Below are 19761 nucleotides of genomic sequence, written 5' to 3'. Positions count from 1 at the left end.
TAAATGCTAAAATCGCTACTGATTATAATCAATGTGGGATGGCGGATGACCACAGCCGCTAATCCAAGAGATGTAATTATGAAGCTCTCTTCTGAGGGGAAACATGGAGCAAAAAAATTGCGGTAAATTATAAATGCAACCCCAACTTTGCGATGGAAAAGATATGCTGTAGCCTTAGGGAACAGAGGTTTTAAAGACGGCTGTTACATCTTTACAAGCCAAGACCCTCCAGTCACACTCGTGGGAGGACAGCAAGAAGCTGACGTCTTTCCCTTGAAGGATCTTGGTCTTCGGGCAGGTAGACACTATGGATCACCCCTCATAACGAGAACAGAGCCCAAGGTGCCAAAGAGGGACTGAATAGCCGCCAACACTGGGTCGCGCAGGAGCCCGGTGGAAGTAGCCGTTGCAGCGGAGGATTAAGGACCAGCCTGATGTGTGGCATTGCAAGAAATAAGCTTTAAACCCACTAAATGTTCTCTCCACCAACAAGAGTGTGAACAGTTTGAGTCATGAACAGTGCTTGCACGGGATGTTCCCCAATGCTGGATGGGTGACCTGAGTGAAAAAGTTTCGGAACCCCTGCTATATCGCACAGTAATAGGTTACTGTAGCCTACCCATACTGTCAAATATTTTACATAAGCTACTGGTCTATTTACTGTGTTGGCAGAATGTTTTAATCGTTTGCAGTAATGCTGTATCCGGCAAAGGACTGTGTCAGTTTCTGAAAGAGAAAATAATGGCAAATGGTTGTGCACCTGTCAGTGAACGTTTAAATTCAACATTGCATTGGCTTTTCCCCCAATCTAAATATGGACTGCCCACAAATTCTTAAACATTGTCCAGGGCTAACTACTAAAAAAAAAGCAATCACTGTACATACAGTAGCGTACATATAGGCCTACTTCAATGTAAAATATCAACTGTTCACCTTTTAAATTCGACTGTATATTCTGCCATTGGCTTCCCTGAAAACTGGTACTGACAGGAGGAGCAATATGAGTCTGTCAGAGGTCATCACTCTGGATGGGGATGGTGATAGAGGATTTGATGGTCCACACAATGAAGAAGCAGATGTCCTTTCCAGTGATGTGGAACTGACCTTGTGCCAGTAAGACCCTCCCTCACTCCCTCTTCAATGGTAAGGTCCCATGCACCATAGGGACACTTGACCTCCACCACTACTGTGGTGCCCACCAGACCCTCCAGTGAGGCACCCAGGATCCCAGACGCCGTGACCTAAAGCCCGGACTCCTGCATATCCATCCCTGTAGCCATTTGAAGGCCTTGATGCGCTCCTCTTCGTTATCTGTGGCCCACTTTACAGACAACATCCCATCCAATGACTGATTTGAGGACCCTTTTTTTTTAGCAGCGACAGAGTAAAGCGCTTGGCCCTAACCACTGCTCCATAATTTCTGTCCGTTAACCTCCCTCTCCTCATGGTGTGCCAGTTGGGGTTAGTGCGCTGTCCAACTGTTGCCTGCTGTATAACCTCCTGCTGCTCTGCTGACTACACCATGCCAGCCAGGATGCCTGCATGCCCCAGGTGCCCTTATTTTTTAAACTTCCTAGGGATCGGTGTCCCTTCCACGGGACGGTTGAGCTAATGCAGGCTAATGTGATTAGCATGAGGTTGTAAGTAACAAGAAAATTTCCCAGGACATACACATATCTGATATTGACAGAAAGCTTAAATTCTTGTTAATCTAACTGCACTGTCCAATGTACAGTAGCTATTACAGTGAATTAATAGAATTCTATTGTTTGAGGAGAGTGCACAATTCTGAACATGAAAAGTTATTAATAAACAAATTAGGCACATTTGGGCAGTCTTGATACAACATTTTCAACAGACATACAATGAATCATTGGATCAGTCTAAAACTTTGCACATACACTGCTGCCACCTAGTGGCCAAGATCGAAATTGCACCTGGGCTGGAATAATACACTATAGCCTTTCTCTTGCATTTCAAAGATTATGGTAAAAAAAAGAAAAAATAATGTTTTTTTTTTCCTTTGTATTATCTTTTACCTGATCTATTGTGTTACATTCTCCTACATTCCTTTCACATTTCCACAAACTGTGAAAAAGTGGTTCCTTTCAAATGGTACCAAGAATATGCATATCCTTGCTTCAGGGCTTGAACTACAGGCAGTTAGATTTGGGTATGTCATTTTAGCCGAACATTTTAAAAAAAGGGGCATATCATTAAGAGGTCCGGTACAGACAGGGTGACAGGGAGGGTAGCTGATGTTCTGGCTCAGGTTCAAGGAGACATGCCGTCCCTCTGATCCTGCCCCGGAGACGGTTCCTTGGCCACTGAAGATCCTCGTCTGTGGGCTCTCGGGACAGAGGGTTGTAGTCTTCAACCGGGTACAGGTCCTCCACTGACTGCACCTGGTTGGGCACGGCTGGCTTCCTCAACTTGCGTTCCACATCCGTACGCCTGATATTGTGAACCACCAAAATAGGCTGCATGACTAGGGCTGTTGCGGTGACCATATTACCGCCAAACCGGCAGTCACGAGTCATGAAGCAGTCAAATTCCACGTGACCGTTTAGTCATGGTAATTAGGATTCTCCAAGCTCTGATGTTGCTGATGGTCATTAGTAGCCTACCAAACTTGCTATCTTCCTGGTACTCAGCACTCTATTGTCCCTGTAATTACTCTGACATCAATGCAAATGTATCGTAAATCTAGTCAAACACTTCATGAGTCCATGAGCTCATGTTGCGCAACATTTGTATAGGCTATGCAATTGTGAGAGAAAATAGAGTGATGGCCTCTATTAAAAAGAGGAGGATCCCATCAGCGTTATATAGGCTAGGGCTACTATATTCATTTCTCAACTTTCCTAATATTAAGCACATTGCTTATTTTACAACAGGAGTATAGCCTACCTGGCTGGCATGGAAATTAACCATGAGAAAAGCATCCTCCATTTGCTATTTAAGTGCATAGATAGGTATTTTTTCCCGCTGACCCTGTTTCGAGACAGGTGCATGATAATGGTCCATTCTAAATCAAAACAAATTTCACACATATTCATCAGCCAACAAGATGAGTAGGCCTAACAAACAGCAGAATCACTAGCCTATGTCAATCTACTATCCACCATAGTACAAAAGCTGAGCTATTCTATTCTGTGTGAGAAGTAAATATTCCAAACACAGTCCGTGATGCGATAGATCCCAAATTAATACAACCACTAGCATCAAAAAAACATTAAACATTTATGGCAATTTAGCTAGCTAGCTTGCACTTGCTAGCTAATTTTTCCTATTTAGCTAGCTTGCTGTTGCTAGCTAATTTGTCCTGGGATATAAACATTGACTTGTTATTTTACCGGAAATGCACAAGGTCCTCTACTCCACCAATTAATCCACACATAAAACGGTCAACCAAATCGTTTATAGTCATCTCTCCTTCCAGGCTTTTTCTTCTCTTGAATTTATATTGCGATTGGCAACTTTCATAAATTACGTGCATTACCGCAATCCGACCAATTTCGTCTTTCAGTCACCCACGTGGGTATAACCAATGAGGAGATGGCACGTCGGTACCTGCTTCTATAAACCAATGAGGAGATGGGAGAGGTAGGACTTGCAGCACGAGCTGCGTCAGAAATAGAACTGACTTCTATTTTAGCGCTTGGCAACGTAGACGCTCATTGGCGCGCGCGGGCAGTGTCGGTGCAATAATTTAATAATATAGATTTCAAAATGTATTTTGCAATGCTCGCACAGACAACGCGAGCGGTGTAGTCAGCCTGCTAGGCTATTTCTTCACATTATCAACGCAGCAATGCGCACATGGCAGTAGGCTATAAGCACGAATGTTCCATTAGCGGGAAAGAAAAGGCATAGTTTATTGCCTTATGCTGGGCATCATTCACAAGTGATAGGCCAATATTGTCACCCATCAGACTTAATCCTGTCTTTACATATACTAAATAATATATGTGTGAAATTTGTTTTGATTCAGAATGAACCATTATCATGCACCTGTCTCGAAACAGGGGCAGCGGAAAAAATACATGTCATCTATGCACTTAAATAGCGAATGGAGGGCGCTTTTCTCATGGTTCATTTTCATGCCTGCCAGGTAGGCTATAATCCTGTTGTAAAGATAAGCAATGTGCTTAATATTAGGAAAGTTGAGGAATAAGTATAGTAAGCCTAGCCTATAGAAAACTGATGGGATCGTATTATTTGTACTAAGTTTTCCCTCACTATAGCTACACTTCTCCACATGGGAAGACTGCTCTAATGCTCATCCTTGAAAAATAACATAAGGTCTGAAATAGACACCGAAGTCGACATACTGTACAAACAGTTATCTAGGCTATTTTTTGATCTACCGCTCTGCTAACTAGCTAGCTAAAGTGTAGTCAGTGGCTAGATAAGACAGAGAAAGGGGACGTAAGAAGTTCATGGATTGGACACAGAAGGTCTATGATCGCGCTGGTGAATGGTAGCTGATAGTGTCAGCTAGAGATGATATTCAGGAGCTTCCAGCAGGAATTTGTAGTCTTGCTAATTACCATTTAAATTTTTTGTAAATTGAGGCAAATATATTGATAAAACTCACCTTGTCCGTGAGAGAATTACACTGTTAAACATACACAAAACACAGACCTTATATGAAGTAGTTCTAAAATCCCAGATGCAAAAATGAATGGTGAAAAAACAATTGGAACCATTACCGGGTTAATGGCTAGGTTTTATGGGTATTATGATGTATCCACAGTGCTGGACTATCGGCCATATACCACATCCCCTCAGGCCTTATTGGTTAATTAAACCATGGCATTGTTGAATACTCGTTTCTGATTGGCTTGAAGGTCATTCTAGAGTCTGCATTATTTAAGTGATAATGCCCAAAAAGCCAGTGTTTGGAGGATATGTTGGCAAGGGTGTTGTTAGGCCCGAGACGAAATGGAAGGCTGGCAAACCGTGCCAATATATCCTCCAAACACCAGCTTCGAGGGCATTATCACTTTTATAGAATGGGTTACCAACATATTCAAATAATGATTTACATATTTTCATTAAAAACATTATTTTGATCAATTTATTCATACTATTTCCTCCTTCCACAAGATATAATCCCGACACAAATCTAGGGTTGCTACCCAAACCGGCTGGTCGTTCATTCTATCGGTTCGGTTGGTTGGTTCTTCTGTAAAAAAATCTATGGACGCGACCCAGTCTGTCACACCCTGATCTGTTTCACCTGTGTTTGTGATTGTCTCCACCCTCCTCCAGGTGTTGCCCGTCTTCCGCATTATCCCCTGTGTATTTATACGTGTGTTCTCTGTTTGTCTGTTGCCAGTTCATCTTGTTTGTCAACCAACGTTTTTGTTCTCAGCTCCTGCTTTTCCCAGTCTCTCTTTTTCTCGCCCTCCTGGTTTTGACCCTTGCCTGTCCTGACTCTGAGCCCGCCTGCCTGACCACTCTGCCTGCCCCTGACCCTGAGCCTGCCGACCTGTATCTTTGCCCCTCCTCTGGATTATTGACCTCTGTCTACCCTGACCCTGCCTGCCATCTGGTACCGTTGCCCCACCTCTGGTTTACTGACCCCTGCCTTCCTTGATCTGTCTATTGCCTGCCAGTTGAATCATTAAACCATTGTTAATTCGACGTGTCTGCATCTGGGTCTTACCTTCATACCTGATACAGTCGTTCATTCTAAATGTTCCATTGCCATACTAGCTGGCAATATTATTATCCCTTGCTTGCTAGCTAGCCAACTACGGCTAATGTACAGTCACATCAAAAAGTGCAGCCAGAATAGCAGCAAAGTAGCTGCATTTGCGTTTGTTTAAGTTGTTTTATAGTGACATTTATTTGGGTACATCCATAACAATTTCGCCTGGCATAGAAAATGTGTTCTCTCATCAGAACACTGTTGTTCAGAGGAGCTAGCCAACAACATAACTCACACAATCACTTCAAACTGAAGCTGGAAAGACAGCAAACTAAACCAAATCAAATTGCTTTTGTCACATGCGCTGAATACAACAGGTGTAGACCTTACTGTGAAATTCTTACTTACAAGCCCTTAACCAACAATGCAGTTTTAGGAAAATAGAGTTAATAAAATATTTACTAAATAAAGTTTACAAAATAAAATATCAATAATGAGGCTATATACAGGGGGTATCGGTTAGTCAAGGTAATTAAGGTAATTTGTACATGGGGGGGACAATGGTGGGGGGGACAATGCAAATAGTCCGAGTGGCCAATTGATTAATTGTACAGCAGTCTTATGACTTGGGGGTAGAAGCTGTTAACCTCTTGAGGACCCCTTCGAGATAAAATCCCGTTAACGGGAGCCTTTTGGACCTAGACTTGGCGCTCCGGTACTGCTTGCCGTAGCAGAAATATCACTTGGGTGACTGGAGTCTTTGACAATATTTTGGGCCTTCTTCTAACACCTCCTAGTATAGAGGTCCTGGATGGCAGGAAGCTTGGCCCCAGTGATGTACTGGGCCGTACGCACTACCCTCTGTAGCGCCTTATGGTCAGATGCCGAGCAGTTGCCATACCAGGCGGTGATGCAACCGTTCAGGATGCTCTCGGATAGTGCAGCTGTAGAACTTTTTAAGAAGCTGGGGACCCATTCCAAATCTTTTCATTCTCCTTAGGGGAAACTAGCTGCGCTTCGATTCCTGCCGGTCTGTCTCATCCCGACTCATGACATGTTCATTACTATGGGACAGCTGGAGATCGAATTTGAACATTGAGACAATGTTGCAAATGTTGGCTAGACAAGACAGCAAGGTTCATACAAATCTCCACTGTTGAAAACTAAATGTTAGACTAAAAGAAATGAGATAATGTCTAGATGCTTTTTATGGTGGAGATCAAGTTTATAAATTGCCTGGCTGGGCTGATGAAACAGTGGATTGCTCAGTCAGATGGAACAGAGTAAATAGGCATTTTAACATCATAGATTTCCCCAGTGGTAACTTGTGGAATAGACACTGGCTGGAATGCGCTTTTAACCAATCAACATTGAGGATTAGACCCACCCGTTGTATAATTAAGCAATAATGCACGAGGAGATGTGGTATATGGCCAATATACGACGGCTAAGAGCTGTTCTCATGCACAATGCAGACCTGCCAATCCTGTCCAACTTTTCAGAGTACCAGACGGGTGCGGAAATTGGAGATTCAACTCGCAAATCTAGTGCAAAGGCATTTTAGAAGCATTGCCTCTATAGCTAACACCGGACACTCATTCATTCTTCATCGCGCAGTCTTCTAAACTCCAGACTCCATTTAATGCCAAGATGTTTATATTTATTTTTGATTATACTTTTGTAATGCTTTTTGTGACTGGATCATAATTTGTATTTTTTTATTTTTTTATTTCACCTTTATTTAACCAGGAAGGCTAGTTGAGAACAAGTTCTCATTTGCAACTGCGACCTGGCCAAGATAAAGCGTAGCAATTCGACACATACAACAACACAGAGTTACACATGGAATAAACAAAACATACAGTCAATAATACAGTAGAACAAAGGAAAACAAAAAGTCTATATACAGTGAGTGGAAATGAGGTAAGTTAAGGCAATAAATAGGCCATGGTGGCGAAGTAATTACAATATAGCAATTAAACACTGGAATAGTAGATGTGCAGAAGATGAATGTGCAAATAGAGATACTGGGGTGCAAAGGAGCAAGATAAATAAATAAATACAGTATGGGGATGAGGTAGGTAGATAGATGGGCTGTTTACAGATGGGCTATGTACAGGTGCAGTGATCTGTGAGCTGCTCTGACAGCTGGTGCTTAAAGCTAGTGAGGGAGATATGAGTCTCCAGCTTCAGAGATTTTTGCAGTTCGTTCCAGTCATTGGCAGCAGAGAACTGGAAGGAAAGGCGGGCAAAGGAGGAATTGGCTTTGGGGGTGACCAGTGAGATATACCTGCTGGAGCGCGTGCTACGGGTGGGTGTTGTTATCATGATCAGTGAGCTGAGACAAGGTGGGGCTTTACCTAGCAGAGACTTGTAGATGACCTGGAGCCAGTGGGTTTGGCGATGAGTATGAAGCGAGGGCCAACCAACGAGAGCGTACAGGTCGCAATGGTGGGTAGTGTATGGGGCTTTGGTGACAAAACGGATGGCACTGTGATAGACTGCATCAAGTTTGTTGAGTAGAGTGTTGGAGGCTATTTTATAGATGACATCGCCGAAGTTGAGGATCGGTATGATGGTCAGTTTTACGAGGGTGTGTTTGGCAGCATGAGTGAAGGATGCTTTGTTGCGATATAGGAAGCCGATTCTAGATTTAATTTTGGATTGGAGATGCTTAATGTGAGTCTGGAAGGAGAGTTTACAGTCTAACCAGACACCCAGGTATTTGTAGTTGTCCACGTATTCTAAGTCAGAGCCGTCCAGAGTAGTGATGCTGGACGGGCGAGAAGGTGCGGGCAGTGATCGATTGAATAGCATGCATTTAGTTTTACCTGCGTTTAAGAGCAGTTGGAGGCCACGGAAGGAGAGTTGTATGGCATTTAAGTGTAACAGTGTAGGTTCCGTCCCTCTCTTTGCCCCAACCTGGGCTCGAACCAGGGACCCTTGCACACATCAACAACCGACACCCCACGAAGCATCGTTACCCATCGCGCCACAAAAGCCGCGGCCCTTGCAACACAAGGGGAAACCCTACTTCTAGTCTCAGAGCGAGTGACATCACTGATTGAAACGTTATTAGCGCGCACCACCGCTAACTAACTAGCCATTTCACATCGGTTACAGAAGCTCGTCTAGAGGTTAGTTAACACAGTGTCCAAAGAGGGGCCAGAAGTATACAGAATGGTGTTGTCTGCATAGAGGTGGATCAGAGAATCACCAGCAGCAAGAGCAACATCATTGATGTATACAGAGAAGAGAGTCGGCCCGAGAATTGAACCTTGTGGCACCCCCATAGAGACTGCCAGAGGTCCGGACAACAGGCCCTCCGATTTGACACACTGAACCCTATCAGAGAAGTAGTTGGTAAACCAGGCGAGGCAATCATTTGAGAAACCAAGGCTGTCGAGTCTGCCAATAAGAATGTGGTGATTGACAGAGTCGAAAGCCTTGGCCAGGTTGATGAATACGGCTGCACAGTATTGTCTCTTATCGATGGTGGTTATGATATAATTTAGGACCTTGAGCTCAGCTGAGGTGCACCCATGACCAGCTCTGAAACCAGAGTGCATAGCGGAGAAGGTACGGTGGGATTCGAAATGGTCGGTAATCTGTTTGTTGACTTGGCTTTCGAAGTTCACCTTAGAAAGACAGGGTAGGATAGATATAGGTCTGTAGCAGTTTGGGTCTAGAGTGTCACCCCCTTTGAAGAGGGGGATGACCGCGGCAGCTTTCCAATCTTTGGGAATCTCAGACGATACGAAAGAGAGGTTGAACAGGCTAGTAACAGGGGTTGCAACAATTTCGGCAGATAATTTTAGAAAGAGAGGGTCCAGATTGTCTAGCCCGGCTGATTTGTATGGGTCCAGATTTTGCAGGTCTTTCAGAACATCAGCTATCTGGATTTGGGTGAAGGAGAAATGGTGGGGGCTTTGGCGGGTTGCTGTGGAGGGTGCCGGGCAGTTGACCGGGGTAGGGGTAGCCAGGTGGAAACCATGGCCAGCCGTAGAGAAATGCTTATTGAAATTCTCAATTATAGTGGATTTATCAGTGGTAACAGTGTTTCCTAGCCTCAGAGCAGTGGGCAGCTGGGAGGAGGTGCTCTTATTCTCCATGGACTTTACAGTGTCCCAGAACTTTTTTGAATTAGTATTACAGGATTGAAATTTCTGTTTGAAAAAGCTAGCCTTAGCTTTTCTAACTGCCTGTGTATATTTGTTCCTAACTTCCCTGAAAAGTTGCATATCACGGGGGCTATTCGATGCTAATGCTGAACGCCACAGGATGTTTTTGTGCTGGTCAAGGGCAGACAGGTCTGGAGTGAACCAAGGACTATATCTATTCCTAGTTCTACATTTTTTGAGTGGGGCATGCTTATTTAAGATGGTGAGGAAGGCACGTTTAAAGAATAGCCAGGCATTATCTACTGACGGGATGAGGTCAATGTCATTCCAGGATACCCCGGCCAGGTCGATTAGAAAGGCCTGCTCGCAGAAGTGTTTTAGGGAGCGTTTGACAGTGATGAGGGGTGGTCGTTTGGTCGCAGACCCATTACGGATGCAGGCGATGAGGCATTGATCGCTGAGTTCTTGATTGAAAACAGCAGAGGTGTATTTGGAGGGTGGTTAGTTAGGATGACATCTGTGAGGGTGCACGTGTTTACGGATTTTGGGTTGTACCTGGTCGGTTCATTGATAATTTGTGTGAGATTGAGGGCATCAAGCTTAGATTGTAGGATGGCTGGGGTGTTAAGCATGTCCCAGTTTAGGTCACCTAGTAGCACGAGCTCAGAAGATAGATGGGGGGCAATCAATTCACATATGATATTGAGGGCACAGCTGGGGGCAGAGGGAGGTCTATAGCAAGCGGCAACAGTTACAGTCTTTCAGGTTGCGTGATCCTCGTAATGTTACGTGGAAAATACAACTAATGGGACGCAGAATTAAATGTATATCACACTCGCACAAATGCGACCAGTTATTTTTCGTATTTGCATTTCATTTCTTTCACCAGCAAATGCGAGTGAACTGCTGGCATTTTAGAGCCCACTAAATGACAATCTTATGTTCACTAACGTTAGCTTGAAACAATTAGTGTTTACCTTTCCACAACACACGGAGTCGAAAAGGGATTTGTCCATGTGTTTGTGTACAGCTAACAGTCGGCAAACTCAGCATCACAACAAACAGGAGGAGGGGCAGACACGGGGTAGCTACGTCCAATAATGACGTATTAATCTCCATGTCCGTTGACACAAACTCCGTACTTGTCTGTGTGTTGCAGCTCTAGAATCGGGATGGTAGATTTACTCAGTGGATTTATTTTTCATAAAAATGTAAAAAAATCAAATAAAATAGGCCCTATTCACTTCTGCATACTTTCTGCGTACTTTTATCTCGGATCTCGTACAAGCGTACATGGACAGAGTCGGTATGCAAAATGCGTGCATGTTGACAGGCGACGCAACGCAGAGTGCCTGGACACAGCCCTTAGCCGTGGTATATTGGCCATATATCACAAACCCCCAAAGTGCCTTATTGCTATTATAAACTGGTTATCAATGTAATTAGAGCATTAAAAATAAATGTTTTGTCATACCCGTGGTATATACCACGGCTGTCAGCCAATCAGCATTCAGGGCTCGACCCACCCAGTTTATAATTCCCTATAATGCACTGTATATTTGCATGGTAAAATTCAATGTCTATTCATAGATTGCTATTATATTGCTATTATAAACTCAGCATCACAACCAACACAAACACTCGGTCGCGTCATGCCATTGTTATGAACTTTCTCAAGCCTGCCTGCTATACTTACCTAGACACTGAACTGAAAACACAATGAAATCTTATGACACAGACCAGCCTAGTGGGTAGTGACTGGGAAGCAGGTATCAAATGATTTAGAACTGTGTGTGTGTGTGATTTGGCAATTTAACCAATCTACACTCTTACATTAATCTCCTGTTATGTATTATTATTATATTTTTTTATGTAACCTTTATTTAACTAGGCAAATCAGTTAAGAACAAAATCTTATTTACAATGACAGCCTACCCGGCCAAACTCTAACGTTGATGGGCCAATTGCGCGCTGCCCTATGGGACTCCAAATCATGGCCAGTTGCTATACAGCCTGGAATCGAACCAGGGAATCGAACCACCTTAGACCACTGTGCCAATCTATCAATAGATTATAGGTTGTCTCAAAATATGTTACATATATAGTTATAAACATTTATAGTTATTAAATAGTTTTGTCTTTCTCTTATTTTTTCTGGCTGTATAAATTATTACTCAATCCAATTTCAATTTTAATAATCCAATTTTCATATCTTATTTCAGTTTATCCCATTTCAGAGCGCTCGACGGGACTTTTATTTAGAAAATCGTGAGAGAAAAACACGTGACCGGATGAAAGAACCTCACACTGCTTTGTTTACGTTACTTGGAGTAGCTACTCGACTAGCGTTCCTCAAAATGTCAAAGATAGAGTTGCTGAGATTGTTTCTCAACGAAAGATTGACAGCTGCTGCTGATGAGATATTTGGGACAATTGAAAAGACAATTGTAGAGTACCAGGAAGAAGTGTCCCGCACGAAAGAGGAGAACAGCCGTCTACGGAGGATGCTAAGGTTACAAAAAACAGGTTTGGGACATTTTAAGACGTGTATGGGCACTAGCTAGCTAGCTTCTACTGCTTTGATATTACTGCATCTAGCTAGTACTGATTCATGTGAAGCTCATCAATATTTGCCCTTCTGACTCAAATTGCATTACCAGCATAGCCCCTTGGATTCTCGAGAGCTAATTCTATAGATTCCAACCTGCATTCTACACGTTTTGTCAGACCCCAAAAAGATGCAGGTTTGCCTGGCCTGCTCACTATGCTGTAGGTTTTACAAAGTAAGAATCAAAAGACAATCTTGTGCATGGGGTGGGAGGAAGCATAAGCAATGAGTGGCAGGTGTTCGAATCCCGGCTGTGGTTTGAATCCAGACTTGGCGTGTCTTTGTTTTCTACTTATTACTACTTATATTTATTGCTTTCATCATGTAATTTGATATAAAAAAATCCATTCTCCCTCAGACTCCCAGCCGCTGACTGTCTCTAACGAGGATCTTCCCCCTGAGCAGCAGCACTGTGAGCAGGAGTGGAGCCCAAGTCTGGAACAGGATGGTCCAGAGGCCACACAGATTAAAAAGGAGCAGGAGGAACTCCGGACCAGTCGGAGGGAAGAGCAACTTCAGTGGCTAGAGTCTGGTACCAAAGACTTCACATTCAGCCCTAGCCCTGCCTGTTTGAAAAGTAACTATGATCCGATTCAGAACCCAACTCATCCAACTCCTTCATCACATCTTCACCAAGTACAAAGTGAGGAAAGCAGAGAGAACCCAACTCATTCATCACATCTTCACCAAGTACAAAGTGAGACAAACAGTGAGAACCCAAGTCAGTCCTCATACCTTCACCAAATAGAAAGTGAGGAAGACGGAGAGAACCCGGCAGCTCAGTCCTCATATCTTTACCAAATACAAAGTCAGGAAAACCGAGAGAAACCATGGCAATGCCGTGTTTGTGACAAATGTTTCAACAATATCCATCATCTGAAAGCTCATGTGAGGAGTCACACAGGGGAGAGACCGTATAAGTGTCCTATATGTAGAAAATGCTTTATGACAACAAGCGCATTGAATAGACATCAGACAATTCACACTGATGGAAAACCGTTTAGGTGTAATTGTTGCGGCAAATCCTTCAAATGGATGAACTCCCTTGGAAGGCACATAAGGATTACCCACGAGAGGGAGAATATATGACAGTACCTCGTGTGGGGAAAGGGCGACAGTTGTTATGAAAAAGTTACATCCTGATGCTTTTTATATGCTATTGCCATATAATATTATAATATGCCATATGCTATTGCCATATAATTACACTATAACAAAATAGAACACTATGTTGTAGTTAATTATAGGGTGGCTATTGTGTGTTGTCTTCTTACATGTTTGTAACCACTTTCCCAGGGACTACAGATGGAAATATACATAAGTATTGATCAATGTGGATTGTCTTTGTCAAATAAGGCGTATCTTACACCTGTCTGTGCATAAAGATTGTTTATGTCTTGTTCATATGGTGTAATGTCACATCTGTTTTGACTACTGTTTTGTCCTTTTCCTCCAGTGATCAAAAGATCACTGATCCAAGACATTTTCCATGTGCCTACATTAGTCATTTTTTTTTTAACCTCAGTGATCTTTCTAATGTGCACAACTGGAGGCAAAAAAAAAAAAAATGTAACACACCAAATCTGTTGCCATAGTCTTATCCCTATTTAGCTATGTTTCTGAGTTTGATGCCATTGAAGACAAATGTTAAATAATTAAAGCATTTAAATAACTCTGTCTGAGAACTAAGGAGATGTCACATGACTGAGACTTGAGACTGATGACTTGAAATGATCTGGCCAGGTTTTGTAATGTTTTGTCACTGCCTGCTCATTTTGTAGCACGGTCTCCACGCAGCCCGAGACAGTATTGCACTTGCAAAAAACTGATTGGCTAGTGAAACGCACACTCGACCCTCTGATTGGACACGCAAACTGTCAATCAACAAGGATCTTGGTGCGCCACAGTAGCGCAGTGAGAAGGATTTGGGGCCAGAAGTGTGAAACTGAATGCGAAAAATAAGTAAACAATGCATACTAATTTGTTTTTTATATTTATGCCTTTTCTTGTTCTATCTGGTCACTAACATAGGCCTACGGCATTACACCAAATTATAGTAATCTGTGTTTCAGAACCAAGAAGTTGCGTGTCTTGACTGTTGACCAAATGACCATTCATCAACATTGGCGCGCACATATCCAGGTTAGTGAACAGAAAGCACTTGTTTAATTTTCTGCCTGGCAAAAACAGAGTAGCCTACCGACGTTAATATTATCCATATAAAATTCAGTTTAGCAATCTGCTACAGACGCATCTTTGCCAGAACAATAGGCTACCTGGGGATTTCATTGATCATTTTCAGATTTCAGGCCTAGTTTGGTTGGGTAATAATTACATACCTCAGTGGTGGTACTGGCTATATGTCTAAAGATAGCTGTAACATTGAACTATCTTCAATACTTATGGGTTGAAGATGTAACATATTCTGGCGAATTAATTTCGATATTTGTGAGGAAGAAAAAGGCTACAGACAGATAATTCTTTCCATCCGACCCAGCTACCCCTGTTCTATACAGGTTGGCGGTATGATCCTGCTTGCTCTGGACTCCAGAGAAGTGAAAATGTGACGTGATATCCCTAGTTCATATTGACTGCTAACATGAATGACTTTCAGCTCAAACTGCATGTATAAAACGCAGTTTATTTCTATATCTTGCGTTTTGAAAATGCATCACCTGTGCGCGCGTGCATGTGCGTGAACGGGGATTGCAAGCTTTGAACCGCTCCTTTTTTTTGGGGGGGGGGGGGGTCGCTGGTCAAAAGGTTTGAGAACAACTGAGCTAGCGAACAGATTTCTGATTTGCAGTACAGCTAAATCAAACTAGTATTCATTACACACTGCAATGGATATTCCAACCCTGAGCCCCGGCCTGCTCTGCTCTTGTTGATCAACAACTTGTTTTGGGCTGCCTAACCAATGCTGTGCTGTTTACGCCTACAGTGGCAGTTCAGGAGGCGAGTCAAAGAATTCTTCCGATTTCTTGTTGTTGTTGATTAGGCCTTTTCCAAAATATGCAATATCTTGCGCGTATAGCCTATGTTCTGTTCTGTTTGAGGATATTGTGAAAATGAGAAGGACCAGAGGTCAACTTTGATCGCTTGCTAATACTATAATAGATTTGAATAAAAAACAACATGTTTCTTCCCCGTGATGTATTTATCCGAGTTATTTACTTCACAATAAACCAGATTGGAGTAACTTTTGTGGTGCTGAAGGTTGAATCAGCAGCCGTGGCACAATCAATCGAAAATGGACAGCTCAGGGTGCTGAAAGTAGGCACATTCCAGTAATTCATTTCAACCGTCTTCATTTTAGTTAGACTTTACTAACAACCAGAGGGATTTGTGTTGGAGCCTATTTCTTAATATTTAAGAAATAAGAGGTAGGCCTACCTGTTTGGCAGAAATTGGGCTGGGCTGCTATATCCATAGTTTTGTAGTCTAATTCCTCCATCATGCACTCTTTAAATAGTCTACCTCCGTGTCAGTGAAGGACTGTTCAGTTAAAACCAGGACTCGAATTGAAGGGGTATGAGAGGGTATGCCATAGGTCTACTTTTAATTATTATTTTTTTAAATGCCAAAAAACGCAGGCCTACCCATTGTTAGCTTAAGATTTTGAAGAAAATCAAACGGATCCGATTATTTAAAGGGATGCTAGAAACAAGCTGTAAAATACCCTAGAAAGACGTGATTCCGATGCATATGCGATATCATTGTTTAGTTTATTTGACATTGAGGCTGAGATAAAAACCTTCTATAGCCCAGGAGACTGATTGGGAAGTAATCTAATTATGTCACTATGAATTGATTAAGCTATTCAATTTCTGTACAACAGAAGATCTTTATATTGGGTTATTAAGCCATGGAAGAAGAGTAGCCAGCAGTTAAAGCTTACATTTGTCTGCGTAGGTTGGCCTACTCGTTCTAAGGGTGGAAAGGTAGCCCTGACTTTTGAATGTACCACGCTCAGATTCCTAATTCGGTAGTTTGTGTGGTATTAACAAATATTGAGATTCGGTCCATGTGACTTGAGACTTGTTTGTGACTCGAACAATAGTTACTTGGTCCCATCCCTGAGTGGTACACATAAGGAGCGAAATGAATGTTCCTTATCGTTTATGAAATGGAGAATGTTCATAGCAATCTGAACTGACGGTGTCCACTCCACTCCTGTAGGTAGCGACATTGCAGAAGGCGTTAAGCCGTGGTGCACACGCTACGCAGGCTTTTGGCACAGCAGATCCATGAACATCTATCACTGATGAACGAACTTGTTGTCAAATAATAGCGTTGTCACTGATTGTTAGCTGGCTAGCATTCTGTAAAAATGTCTAAAATACAGTTGTTGAGAGTGTTTCTCAACCAGCGGCTAACTGTGGCTGCTGAGGAGATATTTGGGGCAGTTGAAAAAACGATAGCCGAGTACCAGGAAGAGGTTTCCCGTTCGAAAAAAGAGAACGACCGTCTACAGAAGATTCTTGACATCGTTATTAAACCTGAGATAAAGTTACAAAGAGCAGGTTTGTGACATTTATTATTCAACCTACATTTCTTACACATTGATAATGTAAGTTATTTCATTTTGAGAGCCAGTGTCGACAAAAGTAACATTATGTCTAGACATTCTTGAAGATTCAACGCGCATGCTCGCCCCCAGGATTCCTCCCGTTCCAGACATTATTTCCGTTTTTGTTGGGTGTAAATTCACTTGCCACATAGCCTAATAGTTTTTTGCCCGTTTTAGATTTTTTTGTTGATGTACTATAATTCAGTCAATATCTGATGGCTTTGTATATCCAAAAGCGTTGAGTATGTTACTCCATTATGCAGCTGTTACATTTACCAGAACTGTATTTTTGACCTTTTATCAATTTTGATAAATAATGTAACGTTGTAACATTAGTAGACTTCTCTCTCTCCAGACCTCCAGCAGCTCACTGTATTGGAGGAGGAGGTTCACCCTGAGCAGCAGCCCTGTGTGCAGGATTGGAGCCCTAGTCTTGGACAGGAGGACAGCGAGCCCATATGGATAAAAAAGGAGCAGGAAGAACTCAAAAAACAACTTCAGCTGCTGGAGTCTGACACCAGAGAGTTTATATTTGATCCTTTCTGTGTAAGTGATTTTGATCAGGACCCAACTCAGTCCTTGCAAATCCAAAGTGAGGAAAATAGGGAGAGAGATTCTCAACCAAACATTGTAACTGGACAGATCAAAACAGAACCTGATGGAGAGGACTACAGAATATCAGAACCAACCTGTTCTTCAGCTCAGAGTAAAAATAGTGAACATGTCAATGGGATGGAAAGCAAAGGTGCGGAGTCTGTTTTAAAGTCACACAAACCAAAGGCCACAAGAAAACAAAAAAGAAACACTTATAGCAGTGCAAATGGCATGAAATGTACTCCATGTTCTTGTAAGGTTTGTGGGAGGTCTTTTCGGTACAAGCGTCCCTTTTTTAATCATGTGCAAAGTCATGCACATATAGAGAATAAAGAACATGTCTGTGGTGTGTGTGGAAAGCACCTAGATTCTAAAGAGAGTATGAAAGATCACCTCCAAACTCACATCGTAGCTGAGCCTGAGTTTTGTCATGTTTGTGGTAAAACATTCACCACGAAGCTTAGGCTGAAAAAGCACATGAGGGTTCACACAGGAGAGAAACCATATCGCTGCGATGATTGTGGCAGGTGTTTCAGCGATGCCGCCAATTTGATCGGACACAAAAGGACTCACACCGGCGAGAAACCATTTTGCTGCCAGGAATGTGGCCAAGGATTCACTCAAAGTGGACATCTGGTTTTGCACAGGAGGAGACATACTGGGGAGAAGCCATATCTCTGTTCTGTTTGTGGCAAAAGTTTCAGCACCAGATCAAATTATACAGGACACATGAGAGTTCACACAGGGGAGAAACCGTACAGCTGTCATGATTGTAGTAAATGTTTCAGCAATACTGCTAATCTGAGTGCGCACAGGAGGATTCATACAGGGGAGAAACCATATTGTTGTGATTATTGTGGCAAAGGTTTTGCTCAGAATGGAAATCTTAAAATGCACATGAAGACACACAGGAAATAAATCTTATGGGCTAATTGCTGTGTTTGTGAGAAATATCTCAGCACTGACACCCACCTAACTTGAGAATCCACACGAGAGAAATACATCTCTTTTGTGACTGTGGCAAAGCCTTTGCACAGTGGAAATTTGGCAAGGCATAAAGAGAATGTACAAAATGTCAGAATTCAGCATGCACAACAAAATTTCAACAGTTTGATAACACTGGAGAGAACTTTGATCTGGCTCATCTGACAGTGATCATGAGGTTTCACACACAGTGGTGAGAGACTATACAAGTATCCAATAGAAAATGCTTTATCACAAGTGTATTAACTAGACTTCAAAGGAGCCTAGTTGAGGAAAACTTGTAGGCCTACAGGCAATCCCTGCTGCAAGTGCTTCAAATGGACTCACTAGGAAGGCACATTCACAACAGGGAGAAAACATGGCAGGGCCTTTAGGGAAAGGGCATCAGACAGAGGATTGAGAGGCATATTCTCACTTCCACCAGTAAGAAGAGATGGGGTCTAGTACATACCCACAAGAACCCGGCTCTTGGATCAACAAGATATGACTGTACTAGCTTGAACTTACAGAAAATTGTTAGAAGTCCACATGAACATTGCGCAACAGATTGCTGAGCAGCAGGAGTCCCTGCTCATTAGTATGACACAGGACACATTTGAGCTGCTGTCTTGTATCTTGAAAACCAAACTTTGCATTTTTTGTCTTGAAAGTAAAATGCCTTCTCCAGTAATACATCATATCTGTTTTTAACACTGTTGTGATGTTGTTGTCTTACTTTTCAAAGTGCTTGTTACTTCATGGCTTTCATACCAAAACTATAGTCATACCTCTGAGTTTGATGTCAATTTGCTCGCAAAGAAAATGAATACTTGTCTATTTCATTGTATATGTATTGACAGGTATAAAGAATTAGTATGCTATGTTCCAGGTGAACTACTAAATGTGCATGGGCTACCATCTGAAATGTGTGCTTCTTATTGCAACCAGAAACTTAAATATCATAAAATATAAAAATGTATGATCATTTTTATATCATACATTTTCCAGACATCCAGAACGTGGCACAGAATAACAGATATGCTGTTTGGCTAATTCTATCCATGTATTTGATTTACTGTTGATATGTAATAAATATAATTTTGTGGGAAGACACAGACAGATGCAATCCCTTGGGTAACGTATCTATCTATATTTAATTATTATATTTCATTTAATTAATATATCTATCCTACCCTGCCTTTCTAAGGTCTTCGAAAGCCAAGTCAACAAACAGATTACCGACCAT

At 42.3% G+C, this 19761-nt stretch overlaps 1 long non-coding RNA gene across 1 annotated transcript; it reads left to right on the top strand.

Annotated features, from left to right (window-relative positions):
- Positions 1 to 16321: 16321 nt before the first annotated feature.
- LOC106583350 (uncharacterized) lies at positions 16322 to 19636 on the top strand. Its single transcript, XR_014381038.1, has 2 exons — positions 16322 to 16911; positions 17314 to 19636. It is a non-coding gene; the product is annotated as an uncharacterized LOC106583350 (long non-coding RNA).
- The last annotated feature ends 125 nt before the right edge of the window (positions 19637 to 19761 follow it).

The sequence above is a fragment of the Salmo salar genome, chromosome 02 (assembly GCF_965601325.2).
Source record: "Salmo salar chromosome 02, fSalSal1, whole genome shotgun sequence".
NCBI lineage: Eukaryota > Metazoa > Chordata > Actinopteri > Salmoniformes > Salmonidae > Salmo > Salmo salar.
The sequence above is the reverse complement of the archived record's forward strand: the minus strand, read 5'-3'. Positions and strand labels throughout refer to the sequence as shown.